The 19,018-nt window shown below is 46.0% G+C and overlaps 1 protein-coding gene across 2 annotated transcripts in view; it reads left to right on the top strand.

Moving 5' to 3' along the window:
• Window positions 1–12,321: 12,321 nt before the first annotated feature.
• Window positions 12,322–19,018, top strand: part of PGCKA1 (PDCD10 and GCKIII kinases associated 1) — an 80,509-nt gene continuing 73,812 nt past the window's right edge. For both annotated transcript variants that reach the window (XM_077279927.1, XM_077279926.1), the window contains exon 1: window positions 12,322–12,486. The gene's annotated coding sequence lies outside the window, so the exon portion shown is untranslated. The remainder of the gene's footprint in view (window positions 12,487–19,018) is intronic.

Below are 19,018 nucleotides of genomic sequence, written 5' to 3'. Positions count from 1 at the left end.
CTACATTCTAAACTTTAGTGAAACAATTGGGGGTTCAAAGTGCTCACCATACATCTAGATAAGTTCCTTAGGGGGTCTTCTTTCCAAAATGTGGTCACTTGTGGGGGGTTTCTACTGTTTAGGTCCATCAGGGGCTCTCCAAACGCGACATGGGTTCCGATCTCAATTCCAGCCAATTTTGCATTGGAAAGTCAAACGGCGCTCCTTCCCTTCCGAGCTCTGCCATGCGCACAAAGAGTGGTTTACCCCCATATATGGGGTACCAGCGTACTCAGGACAAATTGATAAACAACTTTTGGGGTCCAATTTGTCCTGTTACCCTTGGGAAAATAAAAAATTTGGGGCGGAAAATCATTTTGTGAAAAAAATGATTTTTTTTTTTTACGGCTCTACATTATAAACGTCTGTGAAGCACTTGGGGGTTCAAAGTGCTCACCACACATCTAGATTAGTTCCTTAGGGTGTCTACTTTCCAAAATGATGTCACTTGTGGGGGGTTTCCACTGTTTAGACACATCAGAGGCTCTCCAAATGCGACATGGTGTCCGATCTCAATTCCAGCAAATTTGCATTGAAAATTCAAATGGCGCTCCTTCCCTTCCAAGCTCTGCCATGTGCCTAAACAGTGGTTTACCCCCACATATGGGGTATCGACGTACTCAGGACAAATTGTACAATGACTTTTGTTGTCCAATTTCTCCTGTTACCCTTGGTAAAATAAAACAAATTGGATCTGAAGTAAAAATTTTGTGAAAAAAAGTTAAATGTTCAATTTTTTTACAACATTCCAAAAATTCCTGTGAAGCATCTGAAGGGTTAATAAACTTCTTGAATGTGGTTTTGAGTATCTTGAGGGGTGCAGTTTTTAGGATGGTGTCACTTTTGGGCATTTTCTGGCATATAGGCCCCTCAAAGTTACTTCAAGTGTGAGGTGGTCCCTAAAAAAAATGGTTTTGCAAATTTTGTTGTAAAAATGAGAAATCACTGGTCAACTTTTAACCCTTATAACTTCCTAACAAAAAATTATGTTTCCAAAATTGTGCTAATGTAAAGCAGACATGTGGGTAATGTTATTTATCAACTATTTTGTATGATATGATTCTCTAAGAGCATAAAAACTAAAAGTTAAAAAATTGCAAAATTTTCAAAATTTTCGCCAAATTTCCATTTTTTTCACAAATTAACGCAAGTCATGTCAAAGAAATGTACCACTATCATAAAGTACAATATGTCACGAGAAACAATCTCAGAATCACCAGTATTTGTTGAAGCATTTCAGAGTTATGACCTCATAAAGTGACATGGTCAGGAAGTTGAAAACAGGCTTCGAGGTGAAGGGGTTAAAGGGAATCTGTCACCCCTTTTTTTATATGAGGTAAAAATATTGTTCAATTTAGCGTCAGCTCTGCATTAAAGCAGTACCTTTCATACCCCCTGACTCCCCACCTTTGATGACTAAATACCTTTTTATTCTCTCCAGCTTTGTATGTAAATTTCCTCGGTCTGGTCCGATGGGCGGGGCTTATTCGCATTCTCTCCCCCTGCTCCTTTGCTTGCTGGACGTAATGAGATCTGTGAATAGCACAGATCCTGTACAGTTTCCGCGCGTGCGCATTGAATTGGCCTCTCGCGCATGCGCAGTATGTTTCGCCCAACTGTGGTCAAAGCATAAAATCACTATTGCGCATGCGCCCGCATTTTTCATTACGTTCTATACCCCCTTTCATGGCAAGGCTTCCGGGGCACAGAATGTAATGTAAAATGCCGGTGCATGCCCAGTAATGATTTTTAGGCTTTGCCCACTGTTGGGCAAACCATACTGCGCATGCGCGAGAGGACTTTTCAATGCGCACACGCGGGAAATGTACGTGCACTTACCAATGAAGAAAAATAAATGCGTAGAGCAAGACAGGAGGTGGGGAGAGAAGGCGAATAAGCCCCGCCCATCGGACCGGACCGAGGAGATTTACATACAACGCCAAAGAGATTAAAAAAGCATTTAGTCATCAAAGGTGGGGAGTCGGGGGGTATGAAAGGTACTGCTATAATGCAGAGCTGATGCTGAATTGAATGATATTTTTATCTCATATCAAAAAAAAGGGGTGACAGATTCACTTAACTCTGAACATGTGTTCTGTCCACACACCCCCACATCCACTCACAGCTGAGTGATCTTAGTAGCACATATATTCAGAGCCATGCGTCTGATCCAGACATAGTCAGATTGAGGCATCTTTCAAATTACAGATTTCTAATTACACTACTCTGAATTAGACTAGAATTGGACTGGCATTGACTGTAAGGTAACGGAATATAAAAGCACTGCAAGGTTTCGGTTTCTTTTCACTTTCACCCCATACTACTCTATTTTTTCCTACCTCCTGTAATACCCCCATCTAGTAAGGACCTAGTAATTTCCCCTCCATCCTCCCCAGCCATCTTACCTTCTCCTCACAACTGTTCCACCACATACAATCCTTTTTTGCCAGACACACGGCCGCATCATGTCCTATCCTGCTCCCACCTTCTAACGTTCTGTCTGCTACTCCTCATTGCTGGTGACGTATCCCCAAATCCTGGTCCTCCTCAACACATCCCCAGACCCATTTCTAACCCCCTGCTACGATCCTCTACATGTTTTCCCAGCCATGATAACCTCATACCCATTCATCCAGCACCCACTCCCCCGGTCCCCCTACCTGGAGCACTATGGAACACACGCTTTATCAACAACAAACTGTCATATATCCATGACTTCTTCATCGCCAACAAACTCTCCTTCCTTGGCATCACTGAAATATATGAGGGGGCTACATTATACTATATGAGTGGGCTACATTGTATTCTATGGGGGCTGCATTATATTCTATGGGGGGGCTAGATTATATTGTATGGGGGCTTCATTATACTCTATGAAGGGACTACATGACCGCGTATCGCCAATGCAGGATCCTGTTAGTCATGAATCCTCCAACCCCAACTACCTTGCTCCCCATTAAAACCATACCCTTTTACCTACCCAATGAATTGACACCAAGACATAAATTTCTTTTGGATAATTTGGCCACAGCGGCCATTTTATTAACAAACAAATACATTAATAACAAATGTAAACATGGTAAATATAAAAACCTCGAGGGGAGGGTTCTTGGAGCAAAAATCTGGCTCATAATAGGCCGAAAGCCTACCACAAAATTTGACCGAAAACACGTATTTACCCTCAGCCGTAACCACCAGCTCGAGGGCACCATGTAACCCGTTTTGGGCAAAACCAACCCCAAAGCTCCCGAGGTAAACACCCCGTCCAGAGCCTGTAACAAAAGCCAGATCAACCCTCTAAGCATCATCACCAACTCCAAGAACCCCACCCCCCGCCAAACCGCCACTGTGACGATAATAACAAAAATTCGTTCACCTGATAAATAGAACATAAAAAATTGCAAACAAAATTAAAAATAACAAAACACGAAGATCCCCACCAAAATATGTTCCCTTGGATTGCCACCAAACAAAGGGAGGGTGGGCGGGACTCACTTCGGCTGTGTCTAACTGACTGACCCCCTTTCCCGCACTTTTCCCAGGTCCCCCCTCCCAATCCCATAGAATTCCCCGCCCCCACTGCTATCCACCAATCCTGAGCCTCCCTTCTAATTTTTTAAAAGAAAATTACTACCCTGCTCCCCATGGCAACGCAGTCATGTGGGGGCTTCCTCTTAGCTGCGCCCCATACAGCCCCCCCTCTTGACCGCGTATCGCCAATGCAGGATCCTGTTAGTCATGAATCCTCCAACCCCAACTACCTTGCTCCCCATTAAAACCATACCCTTTTACCTACCCAATGAATTGACACCAAGACATAAATTTCTTTTGGATAATTTGGCCACAGCGGCCATTTTATTAACAAACAAATACATTAATAACAAATGTAAACATGGTAAATATAAAAACCTCGAGGGGAGGGTTCTTGGAGCAAAAATCTGGCTCATAATAGGCCGAAAGCCTACCACAAAATTTGACCGAAAACACGTATTTACCCTCAGCCGTAACCACCAGCTCGAGGGCACCATGTAACCCGTTTTGGGCAAAACCAACCCCAAAGCTCCCGAGGTAAACACCCCGTCCAGAGCCTGTAACAAAAGCCAGATCAACCCTCTAAGCATCATCACCAACTCCAAGAACCCCACCCCCCGCCACACACGAACAGCCCTGACCACCTCAGGCTCGTGAGTGCCCCACCATCGCCAAAGCTCTTTCTACACCGTCCTGCAGACCGAGCGCCCATAAATCCATGCCAATCTCGTTAAGGTGCACTCCATCATCTCGCCAGAAATTCCCAACCCCGGCCTCCAGCTCAAAGTGTCTAACGGCAATACCACCGTTCCGCGACACAAAACTCGCCACCGACCTGTTCAATTTCACCCTGGCCCTGTTAATCCCTTTGTGGGAACGGGCCTCCCGCCACGTCCGACGTGGCACAATGTCCGACCACACCGTCAGAATACCAGGGAAAGAAACCCACAGTCTCATAAAATCGAAACGGATATCCCGAATCAATTCCCTCACTGGTTTAGCCCCCAAATCGTTACCTCCCAAGTGAACCACCAAAATGTCCGGGGGGCGATCCAGGCGTGTGGCACGGGAGAATTCCGACAAAAAACTACGCCACAACATTCCACGACGACCCATCCAACGAATAACCACTGCCTCCCGACCAAAACCCAGTTGCCTACCATTCAACCTAGCGTCAGCCCGGAGGGCACCCCAGTAAACGAAAGAGTGTCCAACAATCCAAGCCAAGGAGGGGGGCCGACCTGCAAAACACAACCACAATTAACAAAAAAAAAAAAAAAAAAAAAAACCAAGAAACACACCTCCACTTTTCCGAATCAATGTCGCACATAAGACAGGTAACGATTAGAACTCCACCTGCCTATCTTCTTAATCACCTCCGGCCCCAGTCCCAAACCATCGGCCTCGGACGCAGCCCCAATCCGAAAAGAGTGCGAACCGAAATTCTCCGGATTAACACCCAAATATTCCAAGCCTCTCTTCAAAATAGCTATAAACTGGAAACGCGACAAAAAATCCCCTCCTTGGTGTTGTAACAAAGGACCAAACCTAACCAGGCACACGTTCCAATAAACCTCCAAACAGTGTTGCGGGCACATCCCGCTACCATCCACCCTTCCTAAAACTACCTTCTTTCCCCTGCCCAGCTGGTCCGTCTTCGATTGCCTTATCCAAAAAGTAATACCACCATCCCAAAAACCCACATCTTCCGCCAAAAGACCCCCTGACCTGTCCCTGCTCGGGGAAACCAATTCCCCCAACCGCAAGGCACCAAAAAACGCTAAAGAAAAGGCCAAACGAAACAGTACCACCTCAAACTGAGAAGAACAAATGGAAACCAAGGCCTCGCCTAAACGCTGCAACATTTCAAAAGAAATGGGCCTGCGCTTATCAAAAGTTACATTACCCTTACGAAAACCCTTCAACGCCTGCCGTATCACAAAATCTTTCGTAACGTCCCTTAACCCTTGAAGCTGAAAACCAAAAACCAAACCTGCAATGAACTTATTCAACCTAGACACAGACCAACCCCATTCCACCACCTTACCTATCAGGGCCAATAACGCCATAGTCCTATCGCCATCAGACTCAGTCGGGCCACATTGAGACAACCAACCTTCCCACATAGCCCAAGATGCCGTGTAATCCAACCAAGTCCTATTTGACACTGAAGCTCTAATCAGCCGGCCTCCCGTTCCGTAACCACCTGCCACAGCTGCAAAGGACATGCCGCTCCTGTCGCCTCCGAATCTGGAGCCAATTCCCGGAAACGGTCCCACTGCAAACGAGACAACGCGTCAGCTATGTTGTTCTGAACACCTGGCACGTGCACCGCCGAAATCCATGCGTTCAACTCCAAACATTTTAACACCAATTCCCTGACCAACCTGATTACTGGGAGGGAAGAAGAAGATAAGCTGTTAATCACAGACACCACGCTTGAGTTATCGCAATGAAAACGGACGCGCCGGTCTCTAAAATTGTCGCCCCAAATAAACACCGACACCACAATTGGAAACAGTTCTAACAACGTCAAATTCTTAGTAAGCCCCGTCTTTTTCCAATCTTCAGGCCACACACCCATACTCCATTTTCCTCCACAATAGGCACCATAACCAACACTTCCTGCTGCGTCCGTGTAGATCTCACAGTCAAATGCATTGACATCTTCCCACTGAATAAGCGACCTGCCGTTGTAGCTAACCAAAAAACGCTGCCACACAAGGAGGTCATCCTTATGCTCTCTACTCAAACGGATAAAATGGTGGGCTGACCGAACACCAGCCGTCGCCCTGGACAGTCTGCGGCAAAAAATCCTGCCCATCGGCATAATACGGCAAGCAAAATTCAGGCGGCCCAGCAACGACTGCAACTCCTTCAAGGTAGTCTTACGCATTTTACTGATCCTGTCCACTTCCTGCTTAAGCAACAGCAATTTATCATCAGGCAACCTACATTCCATTTTTTCGGAATCAATGAGAATCCCGAGAAAACTCAAAACCTTGCAGGGGCCCTCCGTTTTTTCCTGCGCCAAAGGAACGCCGAACTGTCCGGCCACCCATTCCATGGTGGCAAGTAGATGACCACACACCGCAGAATCCGGTGGACCAACAAACAAAAAATCATCCAAGTAGTGGATGACAGAAGGAACGGCTGAAACATCTCTCACTACCCATTCCAAAAAGGTACTGAAAGTTTCAAACAAAGCACACGAAATCGAGCATCCCATGGGCAAACACCTATCCAAGTAAAAACCCCCTTTCCAACAACAACCTAACAAAGGAATGCTCTGCGGGTGAACCGGCAGAAGCCGAAAGGCCGACTCAATGTCTGTTTTTGCCAACAAGGCCCCGGGCCCGTACCTGCGCACCCACTTTACCGCCGCATCAAAAGAGGTGTAAACAACAGAACACAACTCATCCGCAATCCCATCATTAACCGACGCACCCTTGGGATAAGACAGGTGCTGAATCAGCCGGAACTTATTCGGCTCCTTCTTGGGCACCACCCCAAGCGGGGAGACAATTACGTCAGCCATAGGCAGCGAACTAAATGGCCCCGCCATTCTTCCCAATTCAACCTCTTTTGCCAGCTTAGCCGAAACAATCTCCGAATGCAAACTAGCCGATCTCAAGTTTTTCGTAGAAAAAGGGACAACATGCGTCGGGTGAGGGATCTTAAACCCCTCAAGAAAACCTTCTCTAATAACCTCTGCCTTAAGAGAATCCGGGTATCTATTTAGATAGGGGGCCATCTTTTGAAGCCTCACCGGAGTCTCCCCCTTGACCGCCACCCACGGATGGCTTGCCCCGTGATTTCTTAAAACATTTAGCGGCCCCATGTGAGGCCCCGCTACAGTGGGAGCACACATGTTTAAACTTACAGGTTGCGCCAAACTTACACTGGCCGTCGTTAAACTGCCAGCATGTCCCCGTCTTTTCCTTAGCCTGTGACCCCTGACCTCCTCCACCGTGTCCTGACTGCTGACCGCTACCCCCTCCGCCCCCTTGAAAGGACTGCCCGTAACGCACCGGTGCCATAACCTTCAACCACAATCCAATGTCTTTTTGATCCCATCTTATCTCGGGCCTCACCGCCTTGCGCTGCCTGAACTGTTCATCGTATCGCAGCCAAGCCTGGCCCCCATAGGTACGATGCGCTTCGCCAATAGACTCCAAATAACAAAAAAGGCCCGAGCAATTCTCTGGGGACTTTTCCCCTATCACGCTCGCCAGAATGTTAAATGCCTGCTGCCAGTTAACAAATGTCTGAGGGATAAGGCGCCAACGCCTCTTTTCCTCCTCCTCCTTTTTACTATCATCTTTCTTTCCTTTATCCAAATTAAATTTTTCTAAAGGAAGGAGAGAGAAAATCTCGAGGTATTCGTCTTTCCAAATCTTTTCCTTCACCTCTTTCTTCAAATGGGCCCCCAGCGGGCCCTCAAAGCACACGAAAACCTCACCTCTTGCCCTGTCATCTAACTTGACGGTATCGCCCCTCCCCGACTCGGTTTGTACCGACACCGACACACCAGCCGCTGAAGACAGCGGCCCGCTAACGGAACTAGCAATTTCGCTCGAACCCCCAACTCCATGACCGGCAACCGACACCCAAGCCCCAGCGGGCGACGCTCGGGCACTATCCGCAACCCCGCCATCCAATCTACTCAAAATCTGTGACATACCCGCCAAAAGTTCTCTAATACCCGGAACCTCACCACCATCCCCACTCCGCTCAACAGACCCCGAAAAACCCGCCACCGGAAAAGGACTGGACATATACTCACGGGGCTGCGCAGGTGCTGTGTCCCCACCAGCCGTGCTTCCTGAAGCCTGCCGCTCGCTGTCTTCACGATGCTCACTCCCCGAGTCGTCGCTGTTTCTTCTCTGCCCCAGGCCCGCGCCCCTGGCCTCCACGTCACCAGGGGGGACCGAGACTGGCGAAGGCGACCGCTCCCTCGACCTCCTGCTGGACCTGGATCTGGCAGCTTGCACAAGTCCCCTGGGTGCCGCCGCCGGACCATCCGCTCTGCGCGCCGCTCCTGCGCTGCCCCGACCACGTGCCCCTTGCCGCGGTGATGCCACTGGCCTGGCCGCCATCCTGCTGCTCCGTCCTGTCCCAGAGCCAGGTGCACCGTACGGCAAAGATCCAGGTGCACCCGCCGCAGTACTTCCCGTGTCCCGGCTCCTGTCATCTGCTGTCGCTGCTGCGCTCCTACTGCGCACCGTCCCCGGAGTCACCGCCGCTGGAGCGGCTCCCCGGCGGGTCTGGCGTGCAGAAATCGGCGCTGCAGCGCTCCCGCGCCCCCTGCCAGGCCGAACCGGAAGTGCGGCCATAACATCCTGTGAAGCGCCGGCGTCCTGCCGCGCTTGCCCAGCTCCTGCAGCGCCTCGTCGTCTCGCGCCGGCAGGGCCGCCGGGTGGATTCCTGCCGGAGGGGGGGGCGGGCGGTGTGGCTGCGCCGCGTCCCCCAGCCCCCGCAGGGTCCCGTGAGGGGCTCCGCGGCCTGCGCCTGCCGCGCGGTGTAGAATCTGGGGACAACCTCTCGGGCGGCCTCGACCTCCTGGAACTCCGGCCCCGGCTCCCGCTGTCCTGGCTGTCACCTCCTCCTAGCAGCCCGGTGAGCTGCTCTTCTAGCCATCCGGCCCTCCTGGATCTCGCCTCCCTCCTAAGCTGCGCGACCAAGCTGTCCACCGCGGCCATGGTGAGTAACGCTGCGGCAGCTGGTCCACTCACTTCGGCTGTGTCTAACTGACTGACCCCCTTTCCCGCACTTTTCCCAGGTCCCCCCTCCCAATCCCATAGAATTCCCCGCCCCCACTGCTATCCACCAATCCTGAGCCTCCCTTCTAATTTTTTAAAAGAAAATTACTACCCTGCTCCCCATGGCAACGCAGTCATGTGGGGGCTTCCTCTTAGCTGCGCCCCATACAGCCCCCCCTCTTTATATTCTATGGGCGGCTGCATTATACTATATGAGGAGGGCTACATTGTATTCTATGAAGAGGCTGCATTATATTCTGTTGGGGGATACCATATATTCTATGGAGGGGCTGCATTATATTCTATGAGGGGGTTACATTATTTTGTATAGCGGTGCTGCATTATACTCTGAGGGGGCTGCATTATATTATGTGGAGTGGCTGCATTATACTCTGTGGGGTGGCCACATTATACTCTGGGGGTGGCTGCATTATGCTCTGTGGGGTGGCTGCATTATACTATATGTGAAAGCCGAAAAGAATGGATACTAGAGCTAATTTAGACAAAATATAAACCTTTATTATAAATAATTAAAACACCACAATAAAAATAGTAATAGATGCAACAGAAAAAAGTGACAGAGAACAACCTAGTACCGCATCAGAAAAACAGAAAACACAAATGGCACTGACAGAAGCCACAAGATAATGTAATACAACTTGTACAAAGAATCAAATAATTCTATCACAGAAAAATCAAGACGGACTGAATGAAAAAACTAATGTGCATATACACACGGGCGCAATATCTCAAACGAGTAATCAAGTCATAGAAAAGTGCCAAGTGCCAAAGTGCATTGCAGAATATAGCCTAAAGACATGGCCACAGACTCAAATTATCCTACACATGATTTCCTAATTTTAAAGTGCATAGTGCTTAGATGCTACTGATAATAAATACATGCAATAACCCAACTGACCTATATGACTAGAACTAATTGATAACCCATAAGTTGGGGATACAGAGCCAATATGGTCTACTAGGGTATAAGTATTCTAAATATACATACAAGCATTATGCAGCACTATGTACAGCCAAAGTAAAAATACATAGGGCAAATTTGCGACATAGGGACAATGAGAAGCATAGGGTAAATGGTAGATAGAGCCAGCCTGTACCTGAATGCGGAAAGAGGGACCCCAACGCGCATTTTGCACACTTGCTTCCCCCCGAGGAAGGTCAATTTTGGTCTCATCTGACTAGACTATATTCTCCCAGTATTTCATATGTTGTCTAAATGTTGTTTAGTAAACTGTAAACTCGCTTCAACATGCTTTTTGCTCAGTAATACAGTAGAGTCATGCATGGTGAACATACATACAGGGGATGGATTTTTAGTGCATTATTTATAGTTTTCTTTTAAACACTTGTACCTGCTGATTCCTGGTCTTTCTGTAGCTTTCCACAGGTCATCCTTGGCTCTTGGACAACTCTACTGATAATTATTTTCACCCCTGTGTTTGAAATCCTGTGGGAGCACCTGGTCATGGATGGTTTATGGTGAAATTATGTTTTTTCATCTTCCGGATTATGTCCCCAACCATGCTGACTGGAACCTTCAGTAGTTTAGAAATCCTTCTGTAACCAATGCTATCAGTATGTTTTTCAGCAATAAGGTTGCAAAGGTCTTGAGACAGCTCACTGGTTTTACCAATCATGAGATGTTTCTTGTGTGGCACTTTTGTAATGACACACCTTTTATTAGTCATCAGCTGAACCTGCTGACATTATATTTCAATAATTGGCAGGATTGCTTTCTAATTACTGATAGATTTCAGCTAGTGTCATGGCTTTCCATGGCTTTTTGCACCCCTCTTTCTTCATGAAGGAAAAAATATAAATAATTTCAGCTCACCACTATGACGGCCGTTTCGGATGCTACACCACAGAAGTAGTACAGTCCAGACTAAGCATAGCTGTACCCAAGCAAAAAAAGGGAGTGTGTCCAGTGAGCGTAGAAGGAAGTGATACATGTTTATGCAAAGAACTTCTCAATATTTAATGAATCCAAAAATATTACATGAATAGACAAAAATTTAACCCCTCACTCCCCAAACCTGAGCGTTTCAGCAGATGCCTTTTTCAAGATGCTTCTTTCTTCATGTGTTCAATACTTTTTCCCCATGTCATTTCTCATTATTGGGGCTTGCTGACATTGCCGTATATTCTCCCATACGAAAGAATCGGATTGAATATGCTAATGACACTCACCGAAAACCCCCGTCAGAGTTTTATCCGAGTGTCATCTTACTGTGGTCTGATTCTCTCATAGCTGAGAAGATGGAGAACTTAATTTCTCCATATTCTCCATTCTCTGTGTACTCGGAAATTGAACTGCACTCAGATGACATCCAAGTGCAGTGAGATGTTTCACATGCACCCAATAGACTTGTATGGGTGTGCGTGATCTGATTATGAGACACACTTGATCTCCACTGCCCCATAGTATAACATTGGGTTGAGTGCTATCCAATAAAACATTGAATAAAACTTATACGCTAGTATAAAAGAGTCTTTACACATAACTTAATTTATGGACATCAATGGTTTGATTTTTTTTTGTGTGGGTTGGATGGGTTGTTACCGACACCTGGTGAGAATTTCATGTCAATAGCACCTGTAGAAAATTGGTGATGTTTCCAGTACTTATTTCATTCGCCGTATATCTAAACCCAGACTAACATTGCCCAGTATTTTAACTTTTTCGAAAGTTTGCAGAAAATTATTTACATGAATCGTCTCCTGTTAGTCTCACTTGTCTTGGTCTGTATTGTTCAGTGAGTTCCTTGTGAACAATCCTCAGGCCCCTTCCCTTTGTCCCTGTCCCCTAACACAATCTGCCAGAAACTCTGCTACCTGCCGAGTCTATGTGACTAAACCAGTCCGGCAATAGTTAAGCCTCTCTCGCCCTGCAGGTAAAGAGTTACACATTGTAGGTCTAGGAAGTATGAAAGAATTTATTTCCATGTCAGGTCACGTGATGCCTTAATTCTCGGTGTCACCAGCTCCAGTCCCTCATTAGGAGAGGTCATGCAAACTGCAGGCGGCTCCAGCAAGTCACATTCATTTCACATTCAAATCCAGAAGACGGACTGAAAGCTATGGAACCTACATAGAAGAAGACGTCTCCACCCCGGGCTGAGAGAAAAGACAAGTAAGGAACCTTCTACCTTCTATATAGCGCTGTGCTCAGCTTCTGGCCGGGTTCACCTGTCCTACCAGCCATGAGTGCTGCCACACCTGTGACACCAGGACAAGGACGCTACTGTCTGTCACCGCCACCACTCCACTCAATCACTCACTTCACTAGATAGAACTTTTCAATTAATTTAACTTCAAATAACCTGGGTTTACCTGCCGTCTTGTGTCCATTAGAAACTACCTTTTTTTCCCCATTTTTTTAAGCTATGATATTACTATTGGCCATAAAATAAAGTTAAATATTAGATCAAAGTTTTACAAACAAACAACAGAATTATTACTATAACATGTAGAAATTATATCCAGAATGGAAATAATTAAAATCACAAGCCATTTACGAGATAACATGCAGGGGTGTAAGTATAGAGAGTGCAGGGGTGGTAGTCGCACTTGTGTCTTAGAGTTTACAGGGGCTCACTAGAGAAGACTAATGCTATTAGAGGCCCGGACTGTTGGGGGCCCTGTTGGAGATTTTGCAGTGAAATTACGGTAATGGTTAAAGGAAATGTATTAGATATTATTTCACTATAGAATACGGACAGATCATTGTGGCAACCAGGGGTCCAACAGGTAAGGAAGGGGGTCACCACTAACCTCAAAGCAGATGGGATGGTGCACGATGATGAGCTATTGGGCTGCACAGGGCTCATATAATGTTCTTGCACAGTGGGCTCTTTTCTGAGACCCCCGGCGTCAGTCACAGTGCCATATGTCTGGGTGAAGTTGTGAATGCCGGGAGTTACAGCCTATTCTGCTACTTGTTAGAAGGAAAATACAGTGATGCAATTGAATATTTTCAGTTTTATACTTACCTGCGTATTGTGGCCAGAAGCTGCAACATAAATCATTGTACGATGTGAGTGCAAATAAACAAAAGCATGTTTTGTACATAAAAGCCAGTAAAAGTTGGCACGGTGACATCCCGGATAATATACATGGAGCAGCACCAAGTTTGTCATTTGTTAGATTTTAGGTTTACATCGTATTGTATGTTAAAGTCATTGGTGTGCCGTTAATGTTCAAGGACAAATCGTGCTATGCTACATCTGTGGCTGAGGTACTAGAGTCTTCCGAGAAAATTGGTCCAGTTATACAGTGCTAATCACACTCTGATCAGAGTTTAAACAGAGTATGATCAGAGTGCGATCAGAGTGCGATCAGAGTGTGTTCAGAGTGTGATCAGAGTGAGTTCAGAGTGTGTTCAGAGTGCGATCAGAGTGCGATCAGAGTGTGTTCAGAGTGTGATCAGAGTGCAATCAGAGTGCGATCAGAGTGTGTTCAGAGTGTGATCAGAGTGAGTTCAGAGTGTGTTCAGAGTGCGATCAGAGTGCGATCAGAGTGTGTTCAGAGTGCGATCAGAGTGTGTTCAGAGTGTGATCAGAGTGCGATCAGAGTGTGTTCAGAGTGTGATCAGAGTGAGTTCAGAGTGTGTTCAGAGTGCGATCAGAGTGTGTTCAGAGTGCGATCAGAGTGTGTTCAGAGTGTGATCAGAGTGCATGCAGTGTAAGTTCAGAGTGCAATCAGAGTGCGTTTAGAGTAAGTTCAGCGTAAGATCAGAGTGCGATCAGAGTGTGATCAGAGTGAGTTGAGAGTTCAGAGTTTGATCAGAGTGTGTTCAGAGTGAGTTCAGAGTTTGATCAGAGTGTGACCAGAGTTCGACCAGAGTGTGTTCAGCGTGTGATCAGAGTGTGATCAGAGTGTGCTCTGATTTTCTCAGATGTGGAAAAAAATGGGAAAAAAAGCCAAAAAGCCTTTCTCCATCCTCTCCATTCTGTAAGTCCATAAAAATCTTGATAACATTTTTGGCGGACCCATTTGATTTGCATGGCTGAGTGCAATCCAATTTACAGATGAAAATCGCACATGCGGCAATATTTTCCATGGACAAATTCATGCAGAGGAAAAGAATCTGACTTATGCACCATTGAATAACGCTGTTCCGAGTGCAATCTGGTGTTTTGTCGGATCGCACTGGGACGGAAAATACGGTCTTCAGCATGATACCTGAGAAAGAGACCTGACGTGTCAATCTGCCATAACTTTCAGGTTACTTTTGGCTACAAGCTGTTATTACTATTATTATTATTATTTATTTTTAGAGCAACATAGATTCCATGGTGCTGTACATGACAGGGGTTACATACAAAGCACAAATATAAATTACAGGCAAGAAGCTAACACTGACAGACGGGTACAGAGGGGAGAAGGCCCTGCCCTTGTGGGCTTACAGTCTATAGGGTGAAGGGGAAAGGGACAGTAGGTCGGGGTGGTTGCGTCATTTCCGGTGGGAGAGAGGTAGCAGTGGGGTTGTTGCAGGCTGTATGTTTTCTTGAAGAGATTTGTTTTCAAATTCTGTCAGAAAATTTAACGTTTGGTGACGCTAAAGAGAAAAAGAGGCTGATTTATCAATGCTTTTATGCCTTTTTCTGGAATGAAAGTGGTTCTAATACTGATTTTTTAAATCTTATTTGTGCTTAATTAATTATTTAATTTGCGCCTTTTTTAAGTTAACTTTACTTGGTTTCATCTATTTTGTTTTTGTTTTGTTTTTTCAGCATTATGAGCCTTGTTTTGGTTATTCAGAAGTTTTAGCCTTATTCGTAATTTGTGACTTTTCAAAACATTGCAACATTTTGGTGAAATTGTTCCCAATTAGCGGAGTACAAAATCTATCTAATTTTTTTTGTGCAGTTGAAGACGAGTGTGCAACACGTTACAACATATTGAAAATGATCGTACATCTTTTTACTTTTAAAAATAAGCAAACAAACCAACAAAATAGCCATTTTTGAATTTTTGCCAATTCATAAAACATTGTGAGCCAGATATTAATGAATTTTGGGCAAGAACCAACAGTACAAAATGAAAGACAAAAGAAAAAATTACTTAGTTTGTACCCAATTCATCAAAATCAGCAACATTTACGCTGATATTGGTGAGAGGACGTGTCGGAGTTAGATGCTCCTGATTCATTAAAAGGAGCACGTCCCTTAATGAAACCTGTGTGTCTGAAAAGTGGTGTGCGCCTCCATGCACCTCGCCAAAATTCTTACTCTAGTCATGAACTGGAGTAAGATTTCCGGCATAAATGGTGACACAGCTTGTCATGAATTAGATCAGCTGTAGCATCACGCTCCCGTTCCACTCCAGCTCTGCTAATTTTGGTAGAACTGGGTGAAATTGCAAAATAATCCCCAAAGATCATAATCTTCAAGAATAAGGTATCTGAAAGTGTGCTCAGCCTTTTGTATTTTGGCTTTGTCAGGGTCTCAGCCCAAACAAGGTCAAAACCTGGCTCCTGGATAAACATAGAGATACATGTATAAAGTTGTATGGATGTGGATACATATACAAAGAAACAATCCCTTCTGCAGCAATATTTCTTGGAACTAGACCTTAAGGCATATCTGCTATTTCAGGTAACTTTTCAGAATAAGTTACGTAAGTACTTGAAGAATAACATAATCTCTGGCCAATACATGACCCGAATCCTGTATTTTGTCACCAGTTTTCCCTCTGCAGGCTTGATATCTATTTTACAGCTGTCTCTGAGCTAGTGAGTGGAGACTAGTTGTTCGGATTCTCCCATATACAGTACAGCCCGCAGAGATGGATTCTTGTTCTTCTTTCTCTGTAGAACACAGAGAGAATCACCAACAAGGTAGACATTACACATGAATACAAAAAATAAGTGAAATACATTTGCTAGACGCTGCAGCTCGATCTGCCTATGTCTGTCTGATCTCTCACTGTGCTGAGTGCTCCTCACTCCTCCTGCCCTGTCTACTCTCCATAGAGTTTAATAGAAACTGTAACCTGACGCCTCACTGGGCCTGTCTTGCTTAGACCATGACAGATCTGAGCTGATTTTTTCCAGAGTGAATGAGGTCGGGGCGGAGGGGAAAGATGTGATATAGGGTTAATCTGCAGGTAAATAGCGTTGCAATGATGCCCGGACGTCTTAGTGCAGATTCTGGGAAAAAATGTGCTTATTTCCTCCCAGGAGCTGCCGGCTTTCAGTCATAATGCACAGTACAGCAGCACACAATAGTCTGTAAGGTCGCCCTGGTACTGTGATTGACAACCGACTCTTCAGAGATGCAGTAGTTTTCTTTCCCTTAGACTATGTTCCCACAATGAGTTTTTGGTGAGTTTTTAAAACTGCGTATTTTCAAAAAAAAATGCAAGTAACCTAATGGGTGCAGAAAATCTGCAACAACAAAAACTCACCAAAAGCTCGTTGTTGCAATGTAACCTTACGCTCCAGCATGCAATGCAACTGCATCTGCCGCTGTCTAATAGCTTGTCTGCCCTGCACTGAAAACCTACCTCTCTGTAGGCTACAATCACACATCCAATGTACATGCCTCTGTGCTGTCTGCTTTTTAAAAGGACAGCACACTGACCCAAAAAGTTCCATTGATCCATACATACATCTGTTTTATAAATGGATCGGTGCGTCCAGTCCGTGTCCCATTCTTACCATCTCAGTGGATCAGACTTGAAGTGACCATGACGGCTCATACAAGCTGCCCGATGCTCTGGCTGTATGAACTCAGACATGTTCGACTCTGAAGTGTTGAAGGGTTTCAGAGGAAAATGTACCTTAAAAGCTGCCAGGGACTGAGTCGCACGGGAGGCTAGTCAGACAGGAGGATCCCTCACACGGGAGGCTAGTCAGACAGGAGGATCCCTCACACGGGAGGCTAGTCAGACAGGAGGATCCCTCACATGGGAGGCTAGTCAGACAGGAGGATCCCTCACACGGGAGGCTAGTCAGACAGGAGGATCCCTCACACGGGAGGCTAGTCAGACAGGAGGAACCCTCACACGGGAGGCTAGTCAGACAGGAGGATCCCTCACACGGGAGGCTAGTCAGACAGGAGGATCCCTCACACGGGAGGCTAGTCAGACAGGAGGATCCCTCACACGGGAGGCTAGTCAGACAGGAGGAACCCTCACATGGGAGGCTAGTCAGACAGGAGGATCCCTCACACGGGAGGCTAGTCAGACAGGAGGATCCCTCACACGGGAGGCTAGTCAGACAGGAGGATCCCTCACACGGGAGGCTAGTCAGACAGGAGGATCCCTCACACGGGAGGCTAGTCAGACAGGAGGAACCCTCACACGGGAGGCTAGTCAGACAGGAGGATCCCTCACACAGGAGGCTAGTCAGACAGGAGGATCCCTCACACGGGAGGCTAGTCAGACAGGAGGATCCCTCACACGGGAGGCTAGTCAGACAGGAGGATCCCTCATACAGGAGGCTAGTCAGATAGGAGGATCCCTGTGATTACAGGTCTCTCCCTATATGCGCACCGAGAGAGATCTGTCAATCTAAGTGCAGAGAAGCCATCGGGAACCCTGTGGCTCGGGCAGCATGTATCTGCTGTCAGATTTCCTTGAGGATCCATTAAAAGCAGATGAAAAATGGAAGACAATCAGAGTTCTCAGCGTTCCATCCGTGTTTTATCCTTTTTTAACTAATCCACTGAATGAATAAAGCAGTTCATCTTCTTGAGTTGTTAAAAACAGATGAGAAAAAATACAGACGCAACACAGATTTCAAATAGAGGCAAAAAGGGATCAAATTGAGTGAAAGCTCTCTGCTTTACACAGATATAAAAGTAGCGCAGAGGTGTGAACGTAGCCCTACACCTGTGTGCAGCTTGCACCCGACCCAACGCCCAGTAATCCATTTGAGCGCCTGCTGTTAGAGACGGATTACACAGGTGACTGCAGGCAGTGGACAATACGTTACACTGCCTGAGTATTCAGGGGTTTTTTTTTTTGGGGGGGGGTAAATCTGCCACAGGGTTCCAGAGATATGGGTCTACATATCTAGCTCCATCTTTTATGGCCTTTAGCAAGGGAGCCATACTAACAGGGTAATAATACAGAGCAGCCTAAAGACACGCCCCAGAGGATCCTGAGAGCCACGCTCCTCTGTAAAGACCATTAAAAATTAGCAACAAATAAAAATACCCATATCTCTGGAACAGCATGGCGGATTTAAAGAAAAAAAGGGGATCACTGAGAAATAAACTATGGCCACCTGGTGACAGTTTTATCAGCACTTAAAGCAGTAAGGTGCAATAGCTAGATTTAAAGAAATGGGAAATATTTCTTTTTTTTTAATGATTCAAAAATCCATCCAAATTGTTTTTGTGAATAATGTTGACTTCTGGGTGAATAGTGTCTACCTATGAACAAGGTCTTAGCATATTCTATGTGCAGAGTTTAGTATCACTGCACCTTTAAGAAAGCATGTCATAGATTTGATATTTAGATGTAATATTAAGTCTGTTCCTGCCACAAGCCCCAAACTGATGTTCTCGCCTGTCACAAACACGTCCCCATGTATTCTGCTGGATTTGTTGCCTGGGAAGTATGAAAATGAGAGGTGCTGACAGCAGAGCAGTGAAGGATCGTCATCAGGTGCAGCCGATGGGAAGACTCTGTGTATTCTACATTTGTTTCTGAGA

Source organism: Ranitomeya variabilis, chromosome 1, assembly GCF_051348905.1.
Source record: "Ranitomeya variabilis isolate aRanVar5 chromosome 1, aRanVar5.hap1, whole genome shotgun sequence".
NCBI classification, from domain to species: domain Eukaryota; kingdom Metazoa; phylum Chordata; class Amphibia; order Anura; family Dendrobatidae; genus Ranitomeya; species Ranitomeya variabilis.
The sequence above is the reverse complement of the archived record's forward strand: the minus strand, read 5'-3'. Positions and strand labels throughout refer to the sequence as shown.